The sequence below is a fragment of the Gadus macrocephalus genome, chromosome 23 (assembly GCF_031168955.1).
Source record: "Gadus macrocephalus chromosome 23, ASM3116895v1".
Classification (NCBI taxonomy): domain Eukaryota; kingdom Metazoa; phylum Chordata; class Actinopteri; order Gadiformes; family Gadidae; genus Gadus; species Gadus macrocephalus.
The window spans coordinates 17,839,321-17,859,476 of record NC_082404.1 but is presented as its reverse complement, the minus strand read 5'-3'; the positions used below and the strand labels follow the sequence as shown (position 1 = coordinate 17,859,476).

General features: G+C 46.1%; 2 long non-coding RNA genes across 3 annotated transcripts in view; one reads left to right on the top strand and one right to left on the bottom strand.

The window, feature by feature from the left end:
• Nucleotides 1–20,156, top strand: part of LOC132452738 (uncharacterized) — an 81,079-nt gene that overhangs the window by 60,314 nt on the left and 609 nt on the right. For both annotated transcript variants that reach the window (XR_009524481.1, XR_009524480.1), the window contains exon 3: nt 3,590–3,661. This is a non-coding gene — a long non-coding RNA (uncharacterized LOC132452738). The remainder of the gene's footprint in view (nt 1–3,589; nt 3,662–20,156) is intronic.
• LOC132452739 (uncharacterized) overlaps nt 5,865–20,156 on the bottom strand; it is a 101,623-nt gene continuing 87,331 nt past the window's right edge. Inside the window, exon 2 of the long non-coding RNA XR_009524482.1 lies at nt 5,865–6,093. This is a non-coding gene — a long non-coding RNA (uncharacterized LOC132452739). The remainder of the gene's footprint in view (nt 6,094–20,156) is intronic.

Here is a 20,156-nt window from a genome sequence, read left to right as displayed (position 1 = left end):
TTTCATTTTCCCTCACATACGCTTTCTCCCTCTTTGCTCTCTCCTTTTCTCTCCCTCCCGTTTTCTCTCTCTCTTGATGGAGAGAAAGAAAGATATACAGATGTATAGATGTTAGATAAATTGAAAGATAGATAGATGTAGTTCTTCCTTTGTCTGTCTGTCTCTGTCTCGATAGAGAGATAGCTAGATAGATGGATGTAATTATTACTTTCTATCTCTGTTTCCCTCTCTCTCTCTGTCTCTACCTCTCTCGCCCGGCTCATCTCCCCTATTAACTGTCTATTTGACTACAGACGGGTTAGAGGTGGCTTTGTCTCGAGTTTCCGAGTCGACAGTGTCCCCGGGGGCTCCATGCATTCAGCGAATCTGCCGACTCATCGAAGCTCAAAAGATGCACTGCTCTCTCTCACGACACTTGTGTGTGTGTGTGTGTGTGTGTGCGTGGGTGATGTGTGTGCGTGTGTGTGTGTGTGTGTCGGTAGCTGCTGGTGTTGGAGACTGCATAAGTACAATTTGTAAAAAACTTGACCATTTACCTCCAACCCAGCTGAATGTCAACATCCTCATCATAGAACATTGCGTGCTAACTAGAACTTTCATTTTTACTTTAACAAATGCCAGATGTCCTGCTGAGACAGCACTAAACGCTAGCAGTTATATACTGTAAGTGTGTAATACCCATAGGGTCTGATTTAAATTTCAACAGTCAGATTAAAACATAAGGCAACTGGAATCAAAAGGTGAAACAGCTACGACTTGCATTTTATCCAGTATTGTGTTCTGTTCCTATTTGTTCTAACCCTAACCCTTATTCATAGAAAGATTTGAGGTACCACCACAAAGGTTTTTACAGCTCTGTAGGCTGGGTCGAGTTTCAAAGAGACAATAAGGAAGTGTTTTCCTCCAGGAAATCGATTACATCCGAAACCGAAAGGAAAAGCAATCAACCAATAAGAAACTTTTCTTGTGTTCTGGATGTAGTACTCACTCGTAGTGCTTGAGTACTGATTGTAAAACTGTAGTACTGTAGTACTTAAAATAGTATTGTTGGTGGTACTTACGTGCTGTTTGTCTGTAGTACTGAAAGAAACAAACAAACAGCAATGAGTGCTTGAATAAACTGTGCATAATTAAATACAAAGAGAGGTGTGCGTGTAAACGTTTGTTAATCGTTGATGGGATCTATGTGTTTATGTGTGAATGGATGGATTTAAGTGTGTATGTTGGGGGGGGTGATGAAAATTGTATTTGTGCTTCTGTGTGTTTGTCTGTGTAGCTATGATCAATATATCGGTGCTTATGCGCATACTTCTGAAGATCTGTAATCGATAGCCCTGTAGATCTTTATAGATCATCTATAGAACTGTTTGTATATGCATGTTTGTGTGTGTACAACAATATATACATGTGTGAATCATCTAATATAGCTGTGTAAGTGTTTGTGTGTACAAATCTGTGTCACATATGTTCCTGTATACCCATTTGGGTCTCTATCACTTATATATCTGCGTGTTTGGTTGTGTGTGTGTGTTTAGATACTGTATATCTGTGAATCTTCCTCTGTGTGTGTGTGTCTGTGTGTCTGTGTGTGTCTGTGTGTCCGACCACTCCAGTCTGCATGGCTACAGGCTGACTCATCTACTCATCCACTCCTTCTGCCCAGTTAATTAAAACAAGGCCCTGTTTATTTTCTGCCATCTTGAATTTAATAAAACAACATCACTGGTGTGATTCAACAACACAGGCCCCCTGTTTTGTTAAATTGAGGGAATTTGACTGTGTGTGTGTGTGTGTGTGTGTGTGTGTGTGTGTGTGTGTGTGTGTGTTTTTGTGTGTGTGTGAGAGAGTGTGTGTGTCCTTGTAATTATATGCAAGTCGATGCTAGTCAGATTGCTTCGCCTTTGCTGAGCTTGTCGGTGTGTCGGTGGGACCAGCCCACGTGTTTCTTTCTCTGCACGTGGACAAATCTCTGGGCTTACAAGCGCAGCTTGTTCGTTTGATCCGTTTTTGTTCATCTAGGCGGCACACATTGAAAATGCATCTTTATTGCCAATTCGTTGCAAGTGCAATAGCACACTCGTTAAGTGCTAACCCTAACTCTCTGACTCTAACACGATAACAAAATATTAGATCAGGGTTAAGTAAATGTAATAAATAAAGGAAGAACTGGCTCTGGCTGTGGGGATACATTATCCTCTAATGGGTTCTGCAAGTGCAGCATCTTCAGTGGTATTAGGTTTGTTTCTCCATGAAAGCTGAAAGTGATAACTTATCACCCTTCTCAAGTTTGGAGCACGATGTTGAGAAAATATGATAATCTCTGTTGTTTACGAACTGCCATACCAATATTGATTTGGATGTTCTTAAACATTATGTAAAAACACAGCATTTATGGAGAAACGCATCAAGATAGATTCATTACATACAAAAAACAAAAAGTGTTCTTTCAACTAAAGTTGAACACGAATAATAATTAGAATACTCAAAATCTTATTTCTACAGAACACGACATGTTATACCGGTAAAATCAATAAATAAAGACTGTTTACAGGGCAAGCGATGCTAGAAACAATAAACACATATACATATACTAAATACTAAACACAATACATATAAACAAGTAACATGAAAATTGCGACTTTTCAATGCGACCTTAGTGATCGGATGCACCCAATCAGAACACAGGTCTGACGTCCACCCTCGAATGCAAACTCTTCGGCCGTATCCGAGTTCGGATTTCCCTTTCCCAGAAAAAACACTCCACAGTGTCGGTGTCGCGGTGTGGTGTTGGCGATGTAGTCGGAAGTCTACCCTATTGCGGTCCGCACAGCCATGCAACCCGATCATGATGCGAGCCGGACCACCCCGGGATGTGGTCTAGCATCATGGGATCAAAGTGTGTGCCAGATCCGATCTGGGATGTGGTCTAGCTCATTCGGTCTAGGATCCGATCTGGGAGGGTCAAGACCTGACGGTTAAAGTGTCCCAGTGAGATCAGATGATGGAAGTCGCTTTGAAACCACAAGGGTAACCGAGGGCTCTATCTCTTCACTAATTCACTCGAATCATGCGAGCACGCAAGTCGTAGGCTGGTGCTCACATTCGCATGTGACATGGCAACCAGCCAATGGAACTTGATCGCTATATAGCGGCTTCAAGTGGTTTCTGATTTGAACTCAACCATCCACTCGGCCAACTGAGGCATCACCCCACAAGAGAAACAGAATATTGCATACTTTTCTCGAGGCGTTTCGATGTTGGTTTGTTATTGCACACATGTGGTATGCTATTATTGGTATTGCGTCAATATATCGTGCATTCCAGTCACAGAATGCATTTTGGGAGATTCCTCTTGCGTGGGGTAAGGGTAGTACAGCATCTCTGCAAAGCGTCAAAAGTAAATACCAGTGTTTTGTATGCATACACAATGTATTTACACTATACGTTTCTTTTTGTGTGTGTGTGTGTGTGTGTGTGTGTGTGTGTGTGTGTGTGTGTGTGTGTGTGTGTGTGTGTGTGTGTGTGTGTGTGTGTGTGTGTGTGTGTGTGTGTGTGTGTGTGTGTGTGTGTGTGTGTGTGTGTTTCACAGATTTGCTTACTATCAAAGGAAAGACATGCAGAGGGACAGACGGATGGACAGATGGTGGGATAAAGGTTCAAGGTAGGTATTTTAAAACAAGCCTCAATGAAAACAAACTGACAGCAAAAGCCTTGAGGGATACTCCGACATAAACATAAACATACCCAACATAAAATAAGGATAAATATGAACAAGAAGCAGCGATCTTAGTCAACTGCCCCAAACGTACAATGTGTCAAGAATTCATCTGCATAACAACGGCACATTTTCAGCTTTATAGTCTTGTTTTTAACACCAACTTGAAGTCAGACTAAAAGGCAGCAGCAAAATGTCCCTGGGTCGTGTGACACACAATAAAGTTGGGTAAATATGTATGACAACAGAGGGAGAAACCTCTCGTTACGCGGCACGGTCTCCATAGGAATACAGCAACAGCTGGAGGGGAAGACATGCTTGGCTGCCATCACATTGACAGAACCATATGTTCAAACTTCTCCTGCAAAAGACAATAATTCCCTCGTCACGCGAAGAATTGCTCTTCTTGAAATGTTCTTGTTTTTATTCTTTTCCTTGTCTTAATTTTGTTGTCATTGTTATAAGGCCCCCCCAGATATTTCATGAACCTTCTTTTTGCGTTACACGAACGCAGAAATGTACAGGTTAGGCAGACGCACACACGGTGGCAAAACAAAATGGAGGGTTCGTCATACCTTAATATTCCGGAAGAAGAAGCAGGCGGCGTAGTGTGTAAAATAAATTGCATTTCAATATATCCCAAATGTTTTCTCGCCTTGGGTTCATCTGCATTTGACTGTCTTGACATTTAAATTAACTTTTAACTGTTTACTTTTAATGACCCAGAGACACCAGGGAAAGACCCAACTGCCAAAAATATATTCAAAACAAAACTACATATTTATATATATGTATCTCAAACGTATAAAACATCTGGATATGATATGCCTCACATTTTATTCACACTTCTCTCCTTGGCGTCCTGTTTATTGATGCCACAAACCTATAATATCAACCTGCAAGAGATCATTTTTGCCGAAACCTTCTAAATCAAAACATTTTTACTCGGGAACGACTGCAAATAAAATGTTGAATGTTGAAATGATTGTAGTTAGAATTTCTCAAGAAGTTAAAAGAGAATAATCGCCTTCATCCAACTGGGATCCAGTGAATGTATTTTTTTATAAAACTCTTGAGTGTTTTACGAAGAGGCCATAAAGCCCTATAGAATAGCCTCTTAACCGCTTTCAATATTGATGTAGAGTTTCAATGGGAATGCCTCTAGTGCTAATAGGGAGATATTCCTGATGTGGGGGGCGGGGGCAGCCTTGGAGACATCAGGCTGAATAGACGAGCCACGCACACACGGATAACCCTTTGGCCAGGCTCCGTGTTCGCTCACACTCTCCCACGCCCCATGAAATTATTAATTTATTTGTATTTGATCTGGACCCTGGAAATAGAGAAATCCCCTGAAGAAATGGCCGCTCTCGCTGACTTCATTACTGAACTGAATCTCACGTATGGACAGAACTCCCGAGCTGTTCCCTGACCAAAGTTAACGTCTGTCAGAGATTTTGTGCTGGACCTCTGGATTTTAGATGCCTTCTTTTTAAAGTATTCCGTCTTAAGGACGACGCCTCTGAGTCAGGAATGATATGCATTTGAATTGCTTATGTCATATGTATGTGTCTATATGTATTATGTATGGATGCATGTATCTATGTATACATGTACCTATGATATCAGCGATTCAATACATATCAGGAATTATATATATAATAGGGCTGTAACGATACACAAACTCACGATTCGGTTTGTATCACGATATTTGACACACGGTTCGATGCATCCCACGATTTTTTTAAATTTAAAAAGCTTTTTATTTAAACAACACTTGTATAACAATTAACTTAATGTAACATTTAATAACAAATAATTTGGAACACCGAACAGATTTGAACAGAAAGAATACTATTAAAGTATAGCTAAATTAATAAATAAATAACCAAAGATTGCAGTTGGAGGATGCTTGCAGGTAGGCAAAAACCCTCAACTAGTTTGGTTGGTTAGTCAAATATCCTATTAGCGCTTCTTATTAGGCTATGGAGCTTAAATAATGACATAATCAGGCCATATAGAAAGTAGGGCCCGACCGATTTATCGGCCTGCCGATTTAATCGGCCGATTATAGCCTTTTTGAAAATAATCGGCATCGGCCAAAAAGACGCAGATTACAAACTTTTTTATTTTTTTTATTTTTTATAAATGTTATTGCGATTAGTATCCTGCAGATTGCGCTCCTACTCGCCTTGCTAACTAACAACTTTAGCTGGAGTAAAAAAGAGGAGATTGAATTTTACCATACAACATGAAAGCACGCTCGCTCAGGCAGCTGCGCGCTCACCTCACCAATGTACACAAGACGCGTTGTTTGAGCATGTTGTGCCTGTTTTTCTTTAGGTCCCAGGCCATGTTAATTTGTTATACTGTAGACTCTAACGGTGAGACCATACTGCTCAGCACGCACGTGTTAGTCACTGCTCACGAGCGCAGCACATTGGGAGTTAGTTATTTATTTTACATTTTACATTACACTCATTTTTTACTGTAAATGTATTCTAAAACACTCAAAGGTTCTGCATTCAATTCACATATTCGTCAAAAGTGTTTAAAGTATATTTAAGGTAACAAAAACTACGTTTTATATGTTGTTGTTTTTTTTTTTTTTTTTTTTTTTTTTTTTTTTAATCAGCCGATTAAATCGTAATCGTAATTTTTCTCTGAAAATAATCGGCATCGGCACTCAAAAATCAATATCGGTCGGGCCCTAATAGAAAGCAACATGTTTAATAGCCTAACTTTCAATAGATAGAAAAAAACATGAATGTCTAACATGAACGTCGCAATAACGAGGCATGTGTTACGAGTAGCGTATGTGTGTGCGAGAATGGCAGCGTGCGTATGTGTGTGTGTGTGTGTGTGTGAGTGACGTCAGCGAGTGAGTGGACGAACGAGGAGAGCGAGCGGTAGCGTGTGTGTCGAGTGAAGAAGCGAACGAGTCCGGTAGAATAAAGTATCCATCCTGTCAATAATCTGTGGCCGCTTCATTCCGACCTATAAGCAGACAAACTGCCGGTCAAATCACACAAAACAATAGAGACAGGGATCACACCGGCAAAAAAATTTGCGCTTGGCCCACTTTGGATAAATGTCGTTCATATTGCATATGAGGACTTCTACGGCTGTGGAGAAATGCAATCCTCCGTAGCCACGGAGAGCTGTCATCACAGAGAGGGCATCCGGTCGCATACTTACGGCATCGATAGGAGGGGGCGCTGTCAGCAGACTATTATTTAGACAAATTATTAGCAAATTTCCATCGGACAATTTGACCGGAGAGTTAGAAAGGGCGTATCGCGCTTCTGCCTTCTCACACCGCGAGACAGGTTTGTGGCTTTGAGTGTCGCGATTTCGGTTTCGATATGCGTATCGTTACAGCCCTAATATATATATATATATATATACGTATATATTAGAGCCTGACCGATATATCGGCAGGCCGATATTATCGGCCGATATTAGGCATTTTTCAAACTATTCGGTATCGGCATTATAATGGCCGATAAATGAATATATAAAAAAAAAAAGTTTGTCCACCAGAGGGCGCTCTAACGCCCCAAACCCGCTGATTCAGGCAGAGTGAATGACGGAGATCGACGGTGTTGTTCATAGCTGTGTTCGAAATCATTCCCTATCACGGATATAGTGCACTATATAGGGTGCTCGCCATTTTGCAGTGGTGTTCGAATTCTCAGTGGTTAATTTCATGCACTAAAATTGAGTGTACATGCGATGTTCCCTACTTGTTACTCCGTATAACACAATGCAATGCGGTAGTGTTCTTCCGGAGGAGAAGAAGAAGCTGAATAACCGCGAAAACTAATACATTTAATGATGGAGTCTCCGGCTTTCGTTTAGAGATGTCAACAATTTAATTGGGAGTTAACATAGAAAATGTAATATTCAAAATTAATAAAAAAAACTTGATCAAGGAAATGTTGCATTCAACATCAATACAAGCTCCAGCTTTCCTCGGGATTGCCCGGTTTGTTTACATGATGTGGGAGCATCTGTCTGCGTCACACAAATACCCGGCGCATTTACTGACGCAAATGACGCTTAGAAATGTTCAGCGTAGTGTCCGAATTCTCGTTTGTTCGTTCCCTATATAGTGCACTATATCATAAACACTATATAGGGAATAGTGAGGGAGTGAATAGGGAATGATTTCCAACACAGCTCATGTGTGCAAGTGTGTTCATGGTAAGTTGGCAACTGTCACAAGACATACATTGCTTGAATAACAATTAAAAGAACATCCCCATCAATTCTCTAAAGTCGATAAGCATGACTTAATTCATGACTACCATGTCCAGTTTTGCTGTTGTTACGTGTTAGTTGAAAGTGAAAAGGATTTAAAGGATAACCACAAATAACCAATGTTAGGGAAATCTGTTTGTTTTGTTGCGCGTTTCTGGATTTTTTTTTTTTATATATATCGGCCGATATATCGGCATATCGGATTTTTTAATCACAAAATATTCGTATCGGTATCGGCCTTAAAAATCCTATATCGGTCGGGCTCTAGTATATATATATACACAGGATATGTAAGGCCATTTAATGAAGAAATGTTGTGTAGCCATGAGTTTATTGTGAAAATTACTCCGTAATGCAGTCAAGCCACAACTAATGTAATCAGGCTTAGATCACACAGGTTAGCATTATAACTGTCAGGGCTTGTTGTTTAGTACGCTCTGTGTTAGACCCCGACACATGGCTTAAATAAACTTTCAGTCTTTCAGAAATCATTTTAACATCCATAATTCTGCCATGGGAAAGAAAAAACGGCCTACAAAATTCCACTTTGACTTTGTATGTAATTTTCAATAAAGATTGTCAAAGTAATTAGAGTGAGAATTTGCAGTTGGTGGCTTAACCCAAACAAAGCACTGTGTGTAATGGTTGTGAATGCATACAGGGCGGAATCAGCCTAAACATCTAGCTTGTCAGGGCCTAACTCTCTCACTCTTTATCTCCTGTCCTCTCTCTCACTCTCTCTTGTGTCTCCTATCTCACTTCTTCTTCACCTATCCCTATTCTATCTCTTCCCCTTGCTCTCTTTCCTCTATCCCTCTCTACTATCGTATCTCTCTTTGTCTCTCTCTCTCTCTCTCTCTCTCTCTCTCTCTCTCTCTCTCTCTCTCTCTCTCTCTCTCTCTCTCTCTCTCTCTCTCTCTCAATTATCCACTCTCTCTTTGGCTCGCTCTCTCCCTTCTCTCTATTCTCTCTCTCCAACTGTCGGTTCCGGCACGGCGCTGAGAGATGGATGGTTGGCAGATCTAACCCTGTGACTGTACAGAGCTCTCTCCCTCTCCTCCCTCTCCTCCCTCCCCCCTCTCCCTCTCTGTCACTTGCCGCTGGCCGTGATGCGACTGGAGACTGGCAGCCGCAGCCACCTGCAGTCTCATTACACCCACTCCCTCCCCGACCCACCACCAGCAGGCCCTCCTCCCCCAGCCGAGGAAAAGTCCTTCTGACACCTCCCCTTCCAGATGGCACACCGTCCCCTGGGGGCGCGTGTTGGGGTGAGGGTGGGTGGAGGAGGACGGAAGGTGGAGCGAGATGGAAAGAAGAAATTCAGGAAAAGCTGGAGGATTCACCTTCGCACCCCTGTTCCCACCCACAGCCTTCCCCCCCCCCCCCAGGGACATGGAGAATGAACCTGGAGCAGGCGCTGTGGTTGTTTGCGTTGACCCCCGGTATGGAGAGGGTGAAGTCACATAATGAGCACAATCATTCGGGGCTGGAGCCCAGCCAGACAGGGCCTGCTCGCTTGACCACCGAACAAATCGACCAGAGAGAGAGAGAGAGAGAGAGAGAGAGAGAGAGAGAGAGAGAGAGAGAGAGAGAGAGAGAGAGAGAGAGAGAGAGAGAGAGAGAGAGAGAGAGAGAGAGAGAGAGAGAGAGAGAGAGAGAGAGAGAGAGAGAGAGAGAGAGAGATGTGTGGTAGATTTGATTCAGCGATCCTCAAGGATCGCACTTACCAGGTACCCTGGAAGGATTCTGTCCCTGAACCATGTAGTCTCACTCATGGGAACCATCAGGGTTCAATCCTGGATCCCATCCTCTTCTCTCTGTTCACCACTGTGTCACCGGGTTTCGTCATTCAGTTTCGTCATTCACTCACGTCATTCACGCTCTTCTACCACAGCCACGCAGATGACGCGCAGCTAAATCTGTCTTATTCACGGTCCGCAACCAAGGTGGCATCACATATCTCAGCCTGTCTGGCCGGCATCCTCCCAGTGGATATCGACGCTCAACCTGAGGCTCAATGTGAACAAAACTGAGTTGCTCTTCCTATCAGGGTAGACATCTCCCATCTAAGGCCTCGTCATTAATATTGACAACCCTGTGGGGCCTGCGACGGCAGGGAACCTGGTATTGACACTGGATGACCATCTGTCCCACGCAGCGTCCAACATCGCCGTGACAACCGTTTCCCACAGATTCCTGCTCTAGCACATCAGGGTGGCTGGTTCTGTCAGCCCTGAAAGCATTGCAGGTTTTGGGTATAGACTCTTGTTATCTCACGTCTAGAATACTGAAACTCCCCTTGGGCTGGTCTGCCTGCATGTGCTGTTTGTCTTCTGGAGCTCATTCAGATTGCAGCAGACAAGCTGGTCTTCGACCATCCAACGTCCTCCCACAATGCACTGCTCCTCCTCCGCACCCTGCCCTGGCTCCCGGGGGCTGCCCTACTTCCATCCGAGCTGATGGTACTTGCCTACCGTGCTCCGAATGGCTCATTCTTTAATCCAGAACGTCCTGCCCGGCGTCCTGCCCTTGCAGTAAGAGGGGTCCCAAGCTGCCGCTCAATAAAAATGTTGATTGTCCGAGGACCTGGTTCCCCAATGGTCGCCTGGCCCCCCTGACATTAGCCCATCTTCTGTCCCTGACTGAGAACCCCTCTGCTCAGACTGCTTCTTTGCCCGTGAAAATGATAATAACAGCAAATTGTATTCAGTAAAAGTAAATCCAAATAAATTCCCAAGTTTTTCTCTCTTTTTTTTTTAGCACTTGAAGCACTTGAAGCTTAATTGACGACTTACTTCTCGCACTTGTTTGGTCATATCTTCAGTGTTGATTTACTTGTCGCTTCGGATACAGCATCAGCTCAATTAATGAGATGGAGATGAAGAGAGGGGGAGTGAACGGAGGGGGGAGATACGTAGAAGAAAGATAGAGGGAGAGAGAGTGATGAGAGAGAATGCTTGTTTTGGAAATTACTTTAAGAAAGGCCCAAACATCATTATGATTCTAATCAAGAGTGTCTAACGGCTGATTATTACCACAGCTGTCCCTTTCCGAAGGTGCCAAGCGTCCTTCGAAAGCTGCTGAAGCTGGAGGGAAGAGTGCTGAGACTTGTGACCGCTTCCTCGAGTCCGGCTGGAAGGGCTGGAGGGCTGGAGGAAGGCAGCCACCCATTAGTGAGGGAGTCTAAGCGTGCAGCTAAGCGTGTGGACGAAGGGTTGAAAGTTGGACAATCGCGTGGACGGATGGTCGAGGGGCAGCAAATTACATAAGAGACACAGGGTTGAGAGGCGGCCAATCATACGGACACAGGATTGAGCGTTGGCAAATGACGGGTCAGAAGTTGATAGCAGAAGCAGGGTGTAGTGGTCCCAGACCTGAGTGTGTGAAGGTGCGTGGGAGGCCGGCCCCCCAGGTCAACAAGCAAGAGTGCTCTGGGGTCTACCAGCCCAGCAGGTAGAAAGGAGAAAAATTGAGGAGTGGGATGACAACGATGTGAGAAGGAGAGGAAGAAAGAGAAGAGGCAAGGAGTGATAAACGACAAGGAGGGTTTAGAGGCGAGGGTGTTTAAGAGACGAGCGATACAAATTTGCATGCGAGAAACGTGGTGAACGACAAGGGACGGATCGAGGAATAGAAACTTGGTTGGTGAGGTGTAAAGCAGTCCTACGAGGAGCAGGAGAGCGGAGGAGCCCTGCAGAGCTACAACAGGCCTCGACGGGAACAGCATTAGACAAGAGGAGCTGACGGCTGGAAGGAAGTTGTTGGAGGAAAACCAGGGATCCTACCGTGCGGAGCTGTGCCGAGTTCATCTGCTCGCTGCAAGACATAACACTTCCCAAAGTTAATTTAGCGCCAACGGATCAGCCGTGATGTGTTGAGCTATTCCTGGTGATTCGTGTGCGGGGAAACGCCGCGTAATTACACTCGCAGAGACGTTTGAGGAGGACAGCCGCAACACTTGTTTGGAAGTTATTTAATAAGAACGAATATGAAACTTCCCACCGCCGCCAGCCGAAATGGTTATTGTTACCATCATTCCCCACGAGCTCGTCGTGTGATTACAGAAGCACCTGGTCGGTGGTTGTCACTGTCTGATGGTGATTTCTGATCCGGGCTCTTCTCCTCAGGTAGCGTACTCTGTGTTCCTGGGCTCCGTCTGAATATTTCCATACAGTGACGATAATTCATCCGAGGTTCAATGACCAAGGGCGTCCCATAATTGCGCTGCTGAATAAAGTCCAACTCCGCCCACTGTCAAGGGATCCATACGTAGTTAATCTTCTCCTCTTGTCACTCAAGCCTGCCCTCCCTCCATCTTCCTCTCCCTCTCTCCCCTTTTCATCCTCTCCTTAATCTTCGTATCTTCGCCTCCCCCTTCTCTGTCCTCACCAATCTCTTTTTCGCTCTCTGTCCCCTTCTTTCCCTCCCTCACCCCTTTCCTCAGTCTGCCCCTCTATCGCTCTACCTCTCTCACACCCTCTCGCTCTCTCTCCCTCTCCTGCCATCTTCTCTCTCTCTCTCTCTCTCTCTCTCTCTCTCTCTCTCTCTCGTCTCTCTCTCCCTCCCCATCTTTTTCTCCATCTTTTCTCCCCCTCTCTCACACCCTTCTCTCTGTCCCTGCCTCCCTCCCTCCCTCCCTCCCTCCCTCCCTCCCCACCACACTCTCCATCACTGTCACCTGGAAGGGGAAGGTTTGTGTGTGTGTGTGTGTGCTGGCCAGACGTGCGGGTTATGACGGTGATCGACCGCTGAAGGTGGAGGTAGATTGGGGTTACGGCGCAAACGTCACCTCTGCCAACGCACGGTGATGATGCAGTAGGTGGGGAAGGGGTGAGGATGTTGACGGAAGGAGTAGCGCTCGCAGCTCAAAGGACATGAAGGGCGGGAGAGAGAGACGACACAGGCGCTCTCGCAGCACGGCTACCAATCACGTGGCTCGGAGCTCATTAAGGGAGTTCCGCGACCCGGCCTTTGTATATATGTCCTCTTGTTAAAGGTGAGCCACTGCCGGTACCGCTTAATTAGCATGGCTATCAGTTTGGCCGCGCAGTTTGCTACTTATAATGAACGAAGATCTAGCTGGTGGACGTCAGAGTTGACACTAGCTAGCTAGGGTGGGAAACTTTATTTTTGAGGTTTAGTTTTATTAATAATAATAATAATAATAATAATAATGCATTTTATTTAGAAAAGCGCCTTTCAGTCACTCAAGGACACTGTACATCACACACAATAAAACACACAATGAAATATACAAAAAACGTGATAAAATAGACATAGAAAGGACAACATAAAAAGTTAAATACATAGGGCAGAATGGCAGGAAGCATGGAGGTTAGAGAGAGTAGGCAGTCCGAAACAGGTGGGTTTTTAGTTGTGCTTTGAAAATGGGAGAGAGTCACAGTTTCGGAGGTCGGGTGGTAGAGAGTTCCAGAGCTGGGGAGCAGAGCGACTGAAGGCTCTGCCCCCCATAGTGCTGAGGCGGGCAGGGGGCACAGAGAGGTGGATGGAGGAGGAGGATCGAAGGGAACGGGTGGGGATGTTAATGTGCAGGAGATCAGAGAGGTAGGGAGGGGCGAGGTTATGGATGGCCATGAATGTAAACACTACGAGTTTGTAATTAATGCGGTGGGTTACGGGGAGCCAGTGGAGCTGCTGGAGGACAGGGGTGATGTGATGGTATGAGGGGGTCTTTGTGATGATGCGGGCGGCAGAGTTTTGGACCAGTTGTAGTTTGCGGACGGGACTTGTGGGGGAGGCCGAAGAGGAGAGAATTGCAGTAGTCCAGACGGGAGGTGACGAGGCTGTGAACAAGGATGGCGGTGGTGTGGGGGGTGAGGGAGGGGCGGAGTCTGTTGATGTTGCGGAGATGGAAATATGCAGTGCGGGTAATGGTGTTGATGTGAGAATGGAAGGAAAGTGTGCTATCGAGGATGACACCCAAGCTCTTAACCTGAGGGGAGGGGGAAACTGAGGAGCTGTCGATGGTGAGAGAGAAGGTATTGACTTTCGCTAGTGTGGATTTAGTGCCGAGGAGGAGCATTTCAGTTTTTATTGCAGTTTAGTTTAAGGAAGTTTGAGGTGAACCAGGTTTTTATTCGGAGAGACAGTCGGTGAGGGAGGGGGGTGGGAGTGAGGAATTGGGTTTGCAGGAAAGGTAGAGCTGGGTGTCATCAGCGAAGCAGTGGAACTGGATATTGTATTTGCGGAGGATGTGGCCGAGGGGGAGGAGATAGATGATGAATAGAAGAGGCCCCAGGACAGATCCCTGGGGCACACCAGTAGTGACTGGGGAGGGATTGGAGGTGAAGGATTTAAGCTGGATGAACTGGGTGCGGCCTGTGAGGTAGGAGTGGAACCAACTGAGGGGGGTGTGGGAGAGGCCAATCGAGGAGAGTCTACTGAGAAGGATGGGGTGTGAGATGGTGTCGAACGCTGCACTCAGATCGAGGAGGATGAGGATGGAGAAGGAACCAGAGTCAGCTGCAATGAGGAGATCATTAGTGATTTGATGAGGGCGGTCTCTGTGCTGTGACGGGGGCAAAAACCGGACTGGAAAGGCTCGTAGAGTGAGTGAAGGGATAAGTGGGAGTGAAGTTGGGAGGCGACAATCTTTTCTAGGATTTTGGAAATGAATGGTAGGTTAGAGATGGGGCGGAGGTTACTGAAGTTGTTATTCATTGTGGGCTAAGGTTGGTTTTATTTATTATTATTATTATTGTGATACTTATTTTGTATCCTGCTGAATTTATAATACTTTAACCCAGTGGGTTGAATTTAATTGAAAAACCTGCAAGATAATGATCAACATTGGAGTAGGTAATTAGATTATTCCACTGCAGAAAAACACATTCATTGGGTTACAGTAAACCCACCTGTTGAAGCCACCAAAGTAGCTGCCCTGACATTAACGATAAGTAAAGCATCCATATGAGAAGGAATCAGACCTTGGCGAGAGCTTTGTATCATATGAACACCCACCTGCCTTAAACATTTCATATAAGATAGAACTGTGATCATAGTAAACTATACACTGATTATAGTCATTTTTTAACCAGCCGACAAACCAGCAAATGTACCAGACAGTCGTCCAGTCACTTAACAGCCAGTAAAATGGTCACAACACTCTTTAAAACAACCGTTACCTTAACAGTAATTTAAAACGCCAATAAACCTGTAAGCAAATCTTTCATAAAACCGATAACCTCTTGAGCCCTCCTCAAGAGGATGGGTTCACGGGGAATACAATTCCACCTGTTTAGGGCATCAAACCGGCAAACCCCTTCCCCGCTCTCTTTAATCACCACGGTACCCACCCCGCCCTCCCCCTCCTCCCTTTTGGACCCTCTCCTCGGGTGTGTGCGTCTGACAGTGGCTTTGAGGCCCATTAAAAGCTAGCCCTGGGTATGGCTGTCTGCGGTGCTCAGCCACCATCTTGTCAGGGAAATTGGTGTCTAAAGTGTCAGCGAGGGCGAGCTAGCCTGATGCTGTTGAAGCCAGCTAATCACTGCAGTGTAACCAGTGTGCCACTGCCCCAATTACCACATATAGGTAGCCCTTTGCTACTTTAGCCCCTTTGCTATCGCTACGGATGCTAATATCATTTTCACTACCATATGTATACTTTTGTATATGTATGTTAACTATATGGGTCAAACATGCTCGGTGGATTATATACATTTCAATGCATTATATATGGATTGCCTTTTATATTATTAAACGGTATACATTTATTTATGAAACTAGTTTAGTTAATTTGATTCTTACATCGAGGTATACACATGATGTTCCAGTATGATATCCAACGGCTTAGTCCAAAGATATGTTGTCCTCGTGCATGTGTGGCTGTGGGCATGTGTAGTTATATGTTTTTATAAATCACTTCACCCTCAATGGGCGATTGATTCATTGTAAAAGATGAAAAATAAAAATATACTCTAAGAGCCTTTCTGCCCAGATATTCAACAACAACACCTTATAAGGAGGCAGTCTGTTGCCAGGGTAACAGACTGGTGACAAAAATAAAAGTTATGATTTGGGAGGGGGGAATTTCCATGAAAAGTGATGAAAAAAAAAAAAGTATATATGCTGATTCCCAGCTGGGTTCAGTGATGTACATGGCTGGTTCGGATGGAGGCAGAGAGGGGGGGGGGGGGGGGGGGGGTAGACCTCTGTACACTGTCCCAGCAGATCCCTCCACATGAGTTCCATTATGCAGCGGAGATCTCTTTGTGGATCTGTGTCTTCTGTCAAGCTAATGTTCCGCCTCCCTCCCTCTTTCTCTCTCCCCCACAAAGTTATTTCCTCCCCTCGCTGTCGCACCCCCCTCTATCTCTCCACTATCTTAATTCCCACTTTGCTGTTTCCCTCATAGTGTCACACTGCTTCCTCCCGTACTCTCTTACTCTACCCTTTCTCTCCCTCCCTCCCTCCCTCCCTCCCTCTCTCTATCTTTCCAGTTCCCTCCCCCCTCTCCTCGCTATCGCTCACTCTTGGAGGATGAGAAAGTAAGTCTGTGACACCTTTCAGTGGGGCTGGTAATTAAGTTGACACGGTGATAAACTGAATTCAACCCAGCATTCGCTCGCACCAATAAAAAAATGTATGTAAAAAAACAACTTGTGAATGAGCAGGAGTGAGGGGGAGAGAGGGAGGGAGGGAGTGAGAGACGGAGGGAGGGAGGGAGTGAGAGACAGAAGGAGGGAGGGAGGGAGGGAGTGAGACGAAGGGAGGGAGGGACGGAGGGAGTGAGAGACGGAGGGAGGGAGGGAGGGAGGGAGTGAGAGACGTATCGAGGGAGGGAGGGCGGAGGGAGGGAGGGAGGAAGGGAGTGAGAGACGTATCGAGGGAGGGAGGGCGGAGGGAGGGAGGGAGGGAGGGAGGGGAGGGTAAACGAGGATATGTCTAACGATCCAAGCGTGGCGTCTCTCTCCCCACCTTTACCTCGTTCAACGGCGTTATCGCGAGCTTGCAGGACGTGCTGTGAAGCATTACACTCTATATGACTTCTTCCTTATTTTTCTAAAAATAGTGCTCGCGAGACAGGATGACGCCCAGCTGTTGGTGGGCAGGGCCCCGGAGAACACCATTTACATTTGGAACTTCATCCATCATGGAGCGGGTTCCTCGGTCCCTCCCCGCCTCATCTTTCTTTGGTTTGTATTTCGGGGCCGATCAGCAGTTTCCAGCCGAGGGGAATGCGGCACCGGGTCGCTCTGATAGCCTTTGAATAACTCGGGGAGTTTTCTCCGGCGCTGAAAAGCGGCAGAACAATTGCAAATAGACAGGCCGATTATCTCCTAAATGTCATGTTTCTCCAGATGAGTCAAAGCAGCCTCGCTCTGGCTCTCTGGCTCTCTCTCTCTCTCTCTCTGGCTCTCTCTCTCTCTCTCTCTGGCTCTCTCTCTCTCTCTCTGGCTCTCTCTCTCTCTCTCTCTCTCTCTCTCTCTCTCTCTCTCTCTCTCTCTCTCTCTCTCTCTCTCTCTCTCTCTCTCTCTCTCTCTCTCTCTCTCTCTCTGCTGCTATCTCCCCATCTCTCTCTCTCTGCTGCTATCTCCCCATCTCTCTCTCTCTTATCCATCCACCTCCCTCCACTTCTCAGTTTTCCTGTCTGGTGTGTGTGCACAGTGCTGATGTGGGCGTGTACGACGCTATTCTGGGCGTGCACGGTGAACATGTGGCCGTGCACGGTGCACATGTGGCCCTGCACGGCGCTGATGTCGGCGTGCACAGCACTGATGTGCACGGTTGTGATGTGGGCGTGTGCGGTGCTGATGTGCAAATGCATGGCAATGATGTACGTGTGAACTACGAGATGTGGGCACGCATGGCGCTGATGTGTGTGCGTGCCCAATGCTGATGTGCAAGTGCACAATACCGATGTGCACGTGCACGGTGTGCGCAGGGAGGTTTTAGTGTGATCCGTGATTCCTGTTGGGCTGAGGTCCAAGCATTCCAACAGAAATGGTATAACAGTACAACATGACAAGGAAAAGCATGCGAGCGCTATGTGCACGAGCCATATTTTTCTTGGCAAGTGCAAATACAGTTTTCACTCTCACTTCGTTGCCATCCCATCGTCTGGGTTTCACTGGTGCTTCTGTTCTGCACACTGTCAACTATCAAGCCAACTTCCTAATTAAATCACTTTTCCCACCAAATTCCTCCATTAGCAATTTGGCGATGTAGAAATGGAGTGTGGTGCAGTAAAGGACACCGATACAGATGTCTTAAAAATAAAGCTAATAGAATTCAGGGTGTCCAACATTGTCTGCCATTCTGAAAGGATGAGGAGTAATGCATCGCTGCATTGCTGATTGCAGTGGCACTTATAATACAGCGCCCGTGCTTTGCCACTCTTAGATGCATGAAGCGGAAACACTGGTACTATCTCTCTCCATATCCGTCACTCTTTTGATATAGCTCAATCAATCTATCCTCTCTCTCTTTGTCCCTCTGTATCTCTACCTTTCTCTCTCTCCCTCCACCCCTCTTTCTGGTGCTAGATTTCCATCTTTCCCTCCCTCCCTCCCTCCCTCCCTCCCTCCCTCCCTCTCTCCCTCCACTGCTCTCTCTCTTTCGTGTCTCCCTCCACCCCTATCCTATGACTCCCTATCTGGTGGTACATCTCTAACCATCTCTCCCGCCACCTCCCACTCTTCCTCCCTCCCTTCCATCCCTTTCCCTCCTTCTGGAACTTTATGTCTAAACGTCTCTCCCTCCTCCTCTCTGTCTCTCGTCCCTCCCTTCCCGCCCCTCTCTCTGTCCCTCCCTCTGCCCCCTTCTCTACCTATTTATCGCTCCACTCTCTCTGTGTCTCCGTCCGCCCCCCTCTCTCTCTCTCTCTCATCCTCCACCTCTCTCTCTCTCTCGTCCCTCCCTCCACATCTCTCTGTCTCTCGTCCCTTCCTCCATGCCTCTCTCTCTCCATCTCTCCCTCCACCTCTCTCTCTCTCTAGTGGTACCCCTCCTCTCCGTTGCGCTCTGCCTTGCTATTGATGTCTGTGGATAAAGGCATGCTAATTCCGTAGCTGCGATACGCCACTTTGCATTCTAATACGGCACCGTGTCCCTCTTCAACCCTCCTCATCTGTTTATTATTTTATTCTTTTCCCAGTAAACAACAAACCGCAGCTCTGCAGTGGACACAGAGTGGTGGGAATCTTTGCAATCAGGAACAGACGAGCGTTCTTCCCCCGCCATCACCATCACGGCTGATGATTTATGTCATTGTGCAGTGGTAGTCGCTCTCTATCCCCCTCCGTAAAGGATTTGTTTAACGGAGTCACCGACTGACTCTCTAGTCTGGTGGTTAGCGTGTTGAACTCCCAGGGAGAATGTCCTCCTGGGTCCAATCCCCAAGGTCCCCAGCCTAGTTACAATTCTATGTTATAGCTCTATGTACGTTCTATGTTCTATTTTATTTTTTTGCTACAGACATGATTGTCTGTAGCAATTGGTCACAAATAAGAACATCACCCGCTATCCCTCTAACTGCTCCCTAAAGAGGTGCGTCTTAAATCTCTCGATGTCCCCTTTGATTCAAAAGTCTAAAACTATATTCTGATAGAATAGATCAGGGTAATGGACAGCGGCCCCCACAGGAACCAGGCCATACTTGGGCGTAGCAACGGGTAATCAGTATCATGACGGACAGCTGAGCCAAACCAGCTGCAATCAACCGCCCAATCACAAAGCAAACGGTGTCACAGGGAAGATATTTTTATCACTTGAGAAGCGGCAGGAGAGAACGGGGCGTTTCTCGATACCGAGAACGCACAGAGCGGAATTCTGGCTTCTACTTCTAGTTGTTCTTTGAAGAATGAGCTTGCGAGTTCACGAGCAAACGGAGCGCTGTTCACGGAACGAGGCGTTTGTTCCTGCTGGTAGTGCGCTCAGCTTGGAGGCCGCCCGCAGTCCTCCAAAATAAAAGCCTGGCTTTATCGCTCAAGACATCTGAAGCTGTGCTGAATGCTCCTCAACTGTACTCTAAAAGTGTAATGTAATTTTTAACAGTCCCCTTTCATAGTACTGCTTATTTTGAGTGTTTATTTGAAATTGACAGTTGTTAGCCTGCTTCTACTCACACATTGACGTCCGCCCTCTACATTGTCAGCTGCATTGGTCTGTGAGGCGAGAGGAGTCTGTGATTAGGACTGGCTAGCTGGCTAGTCACGCT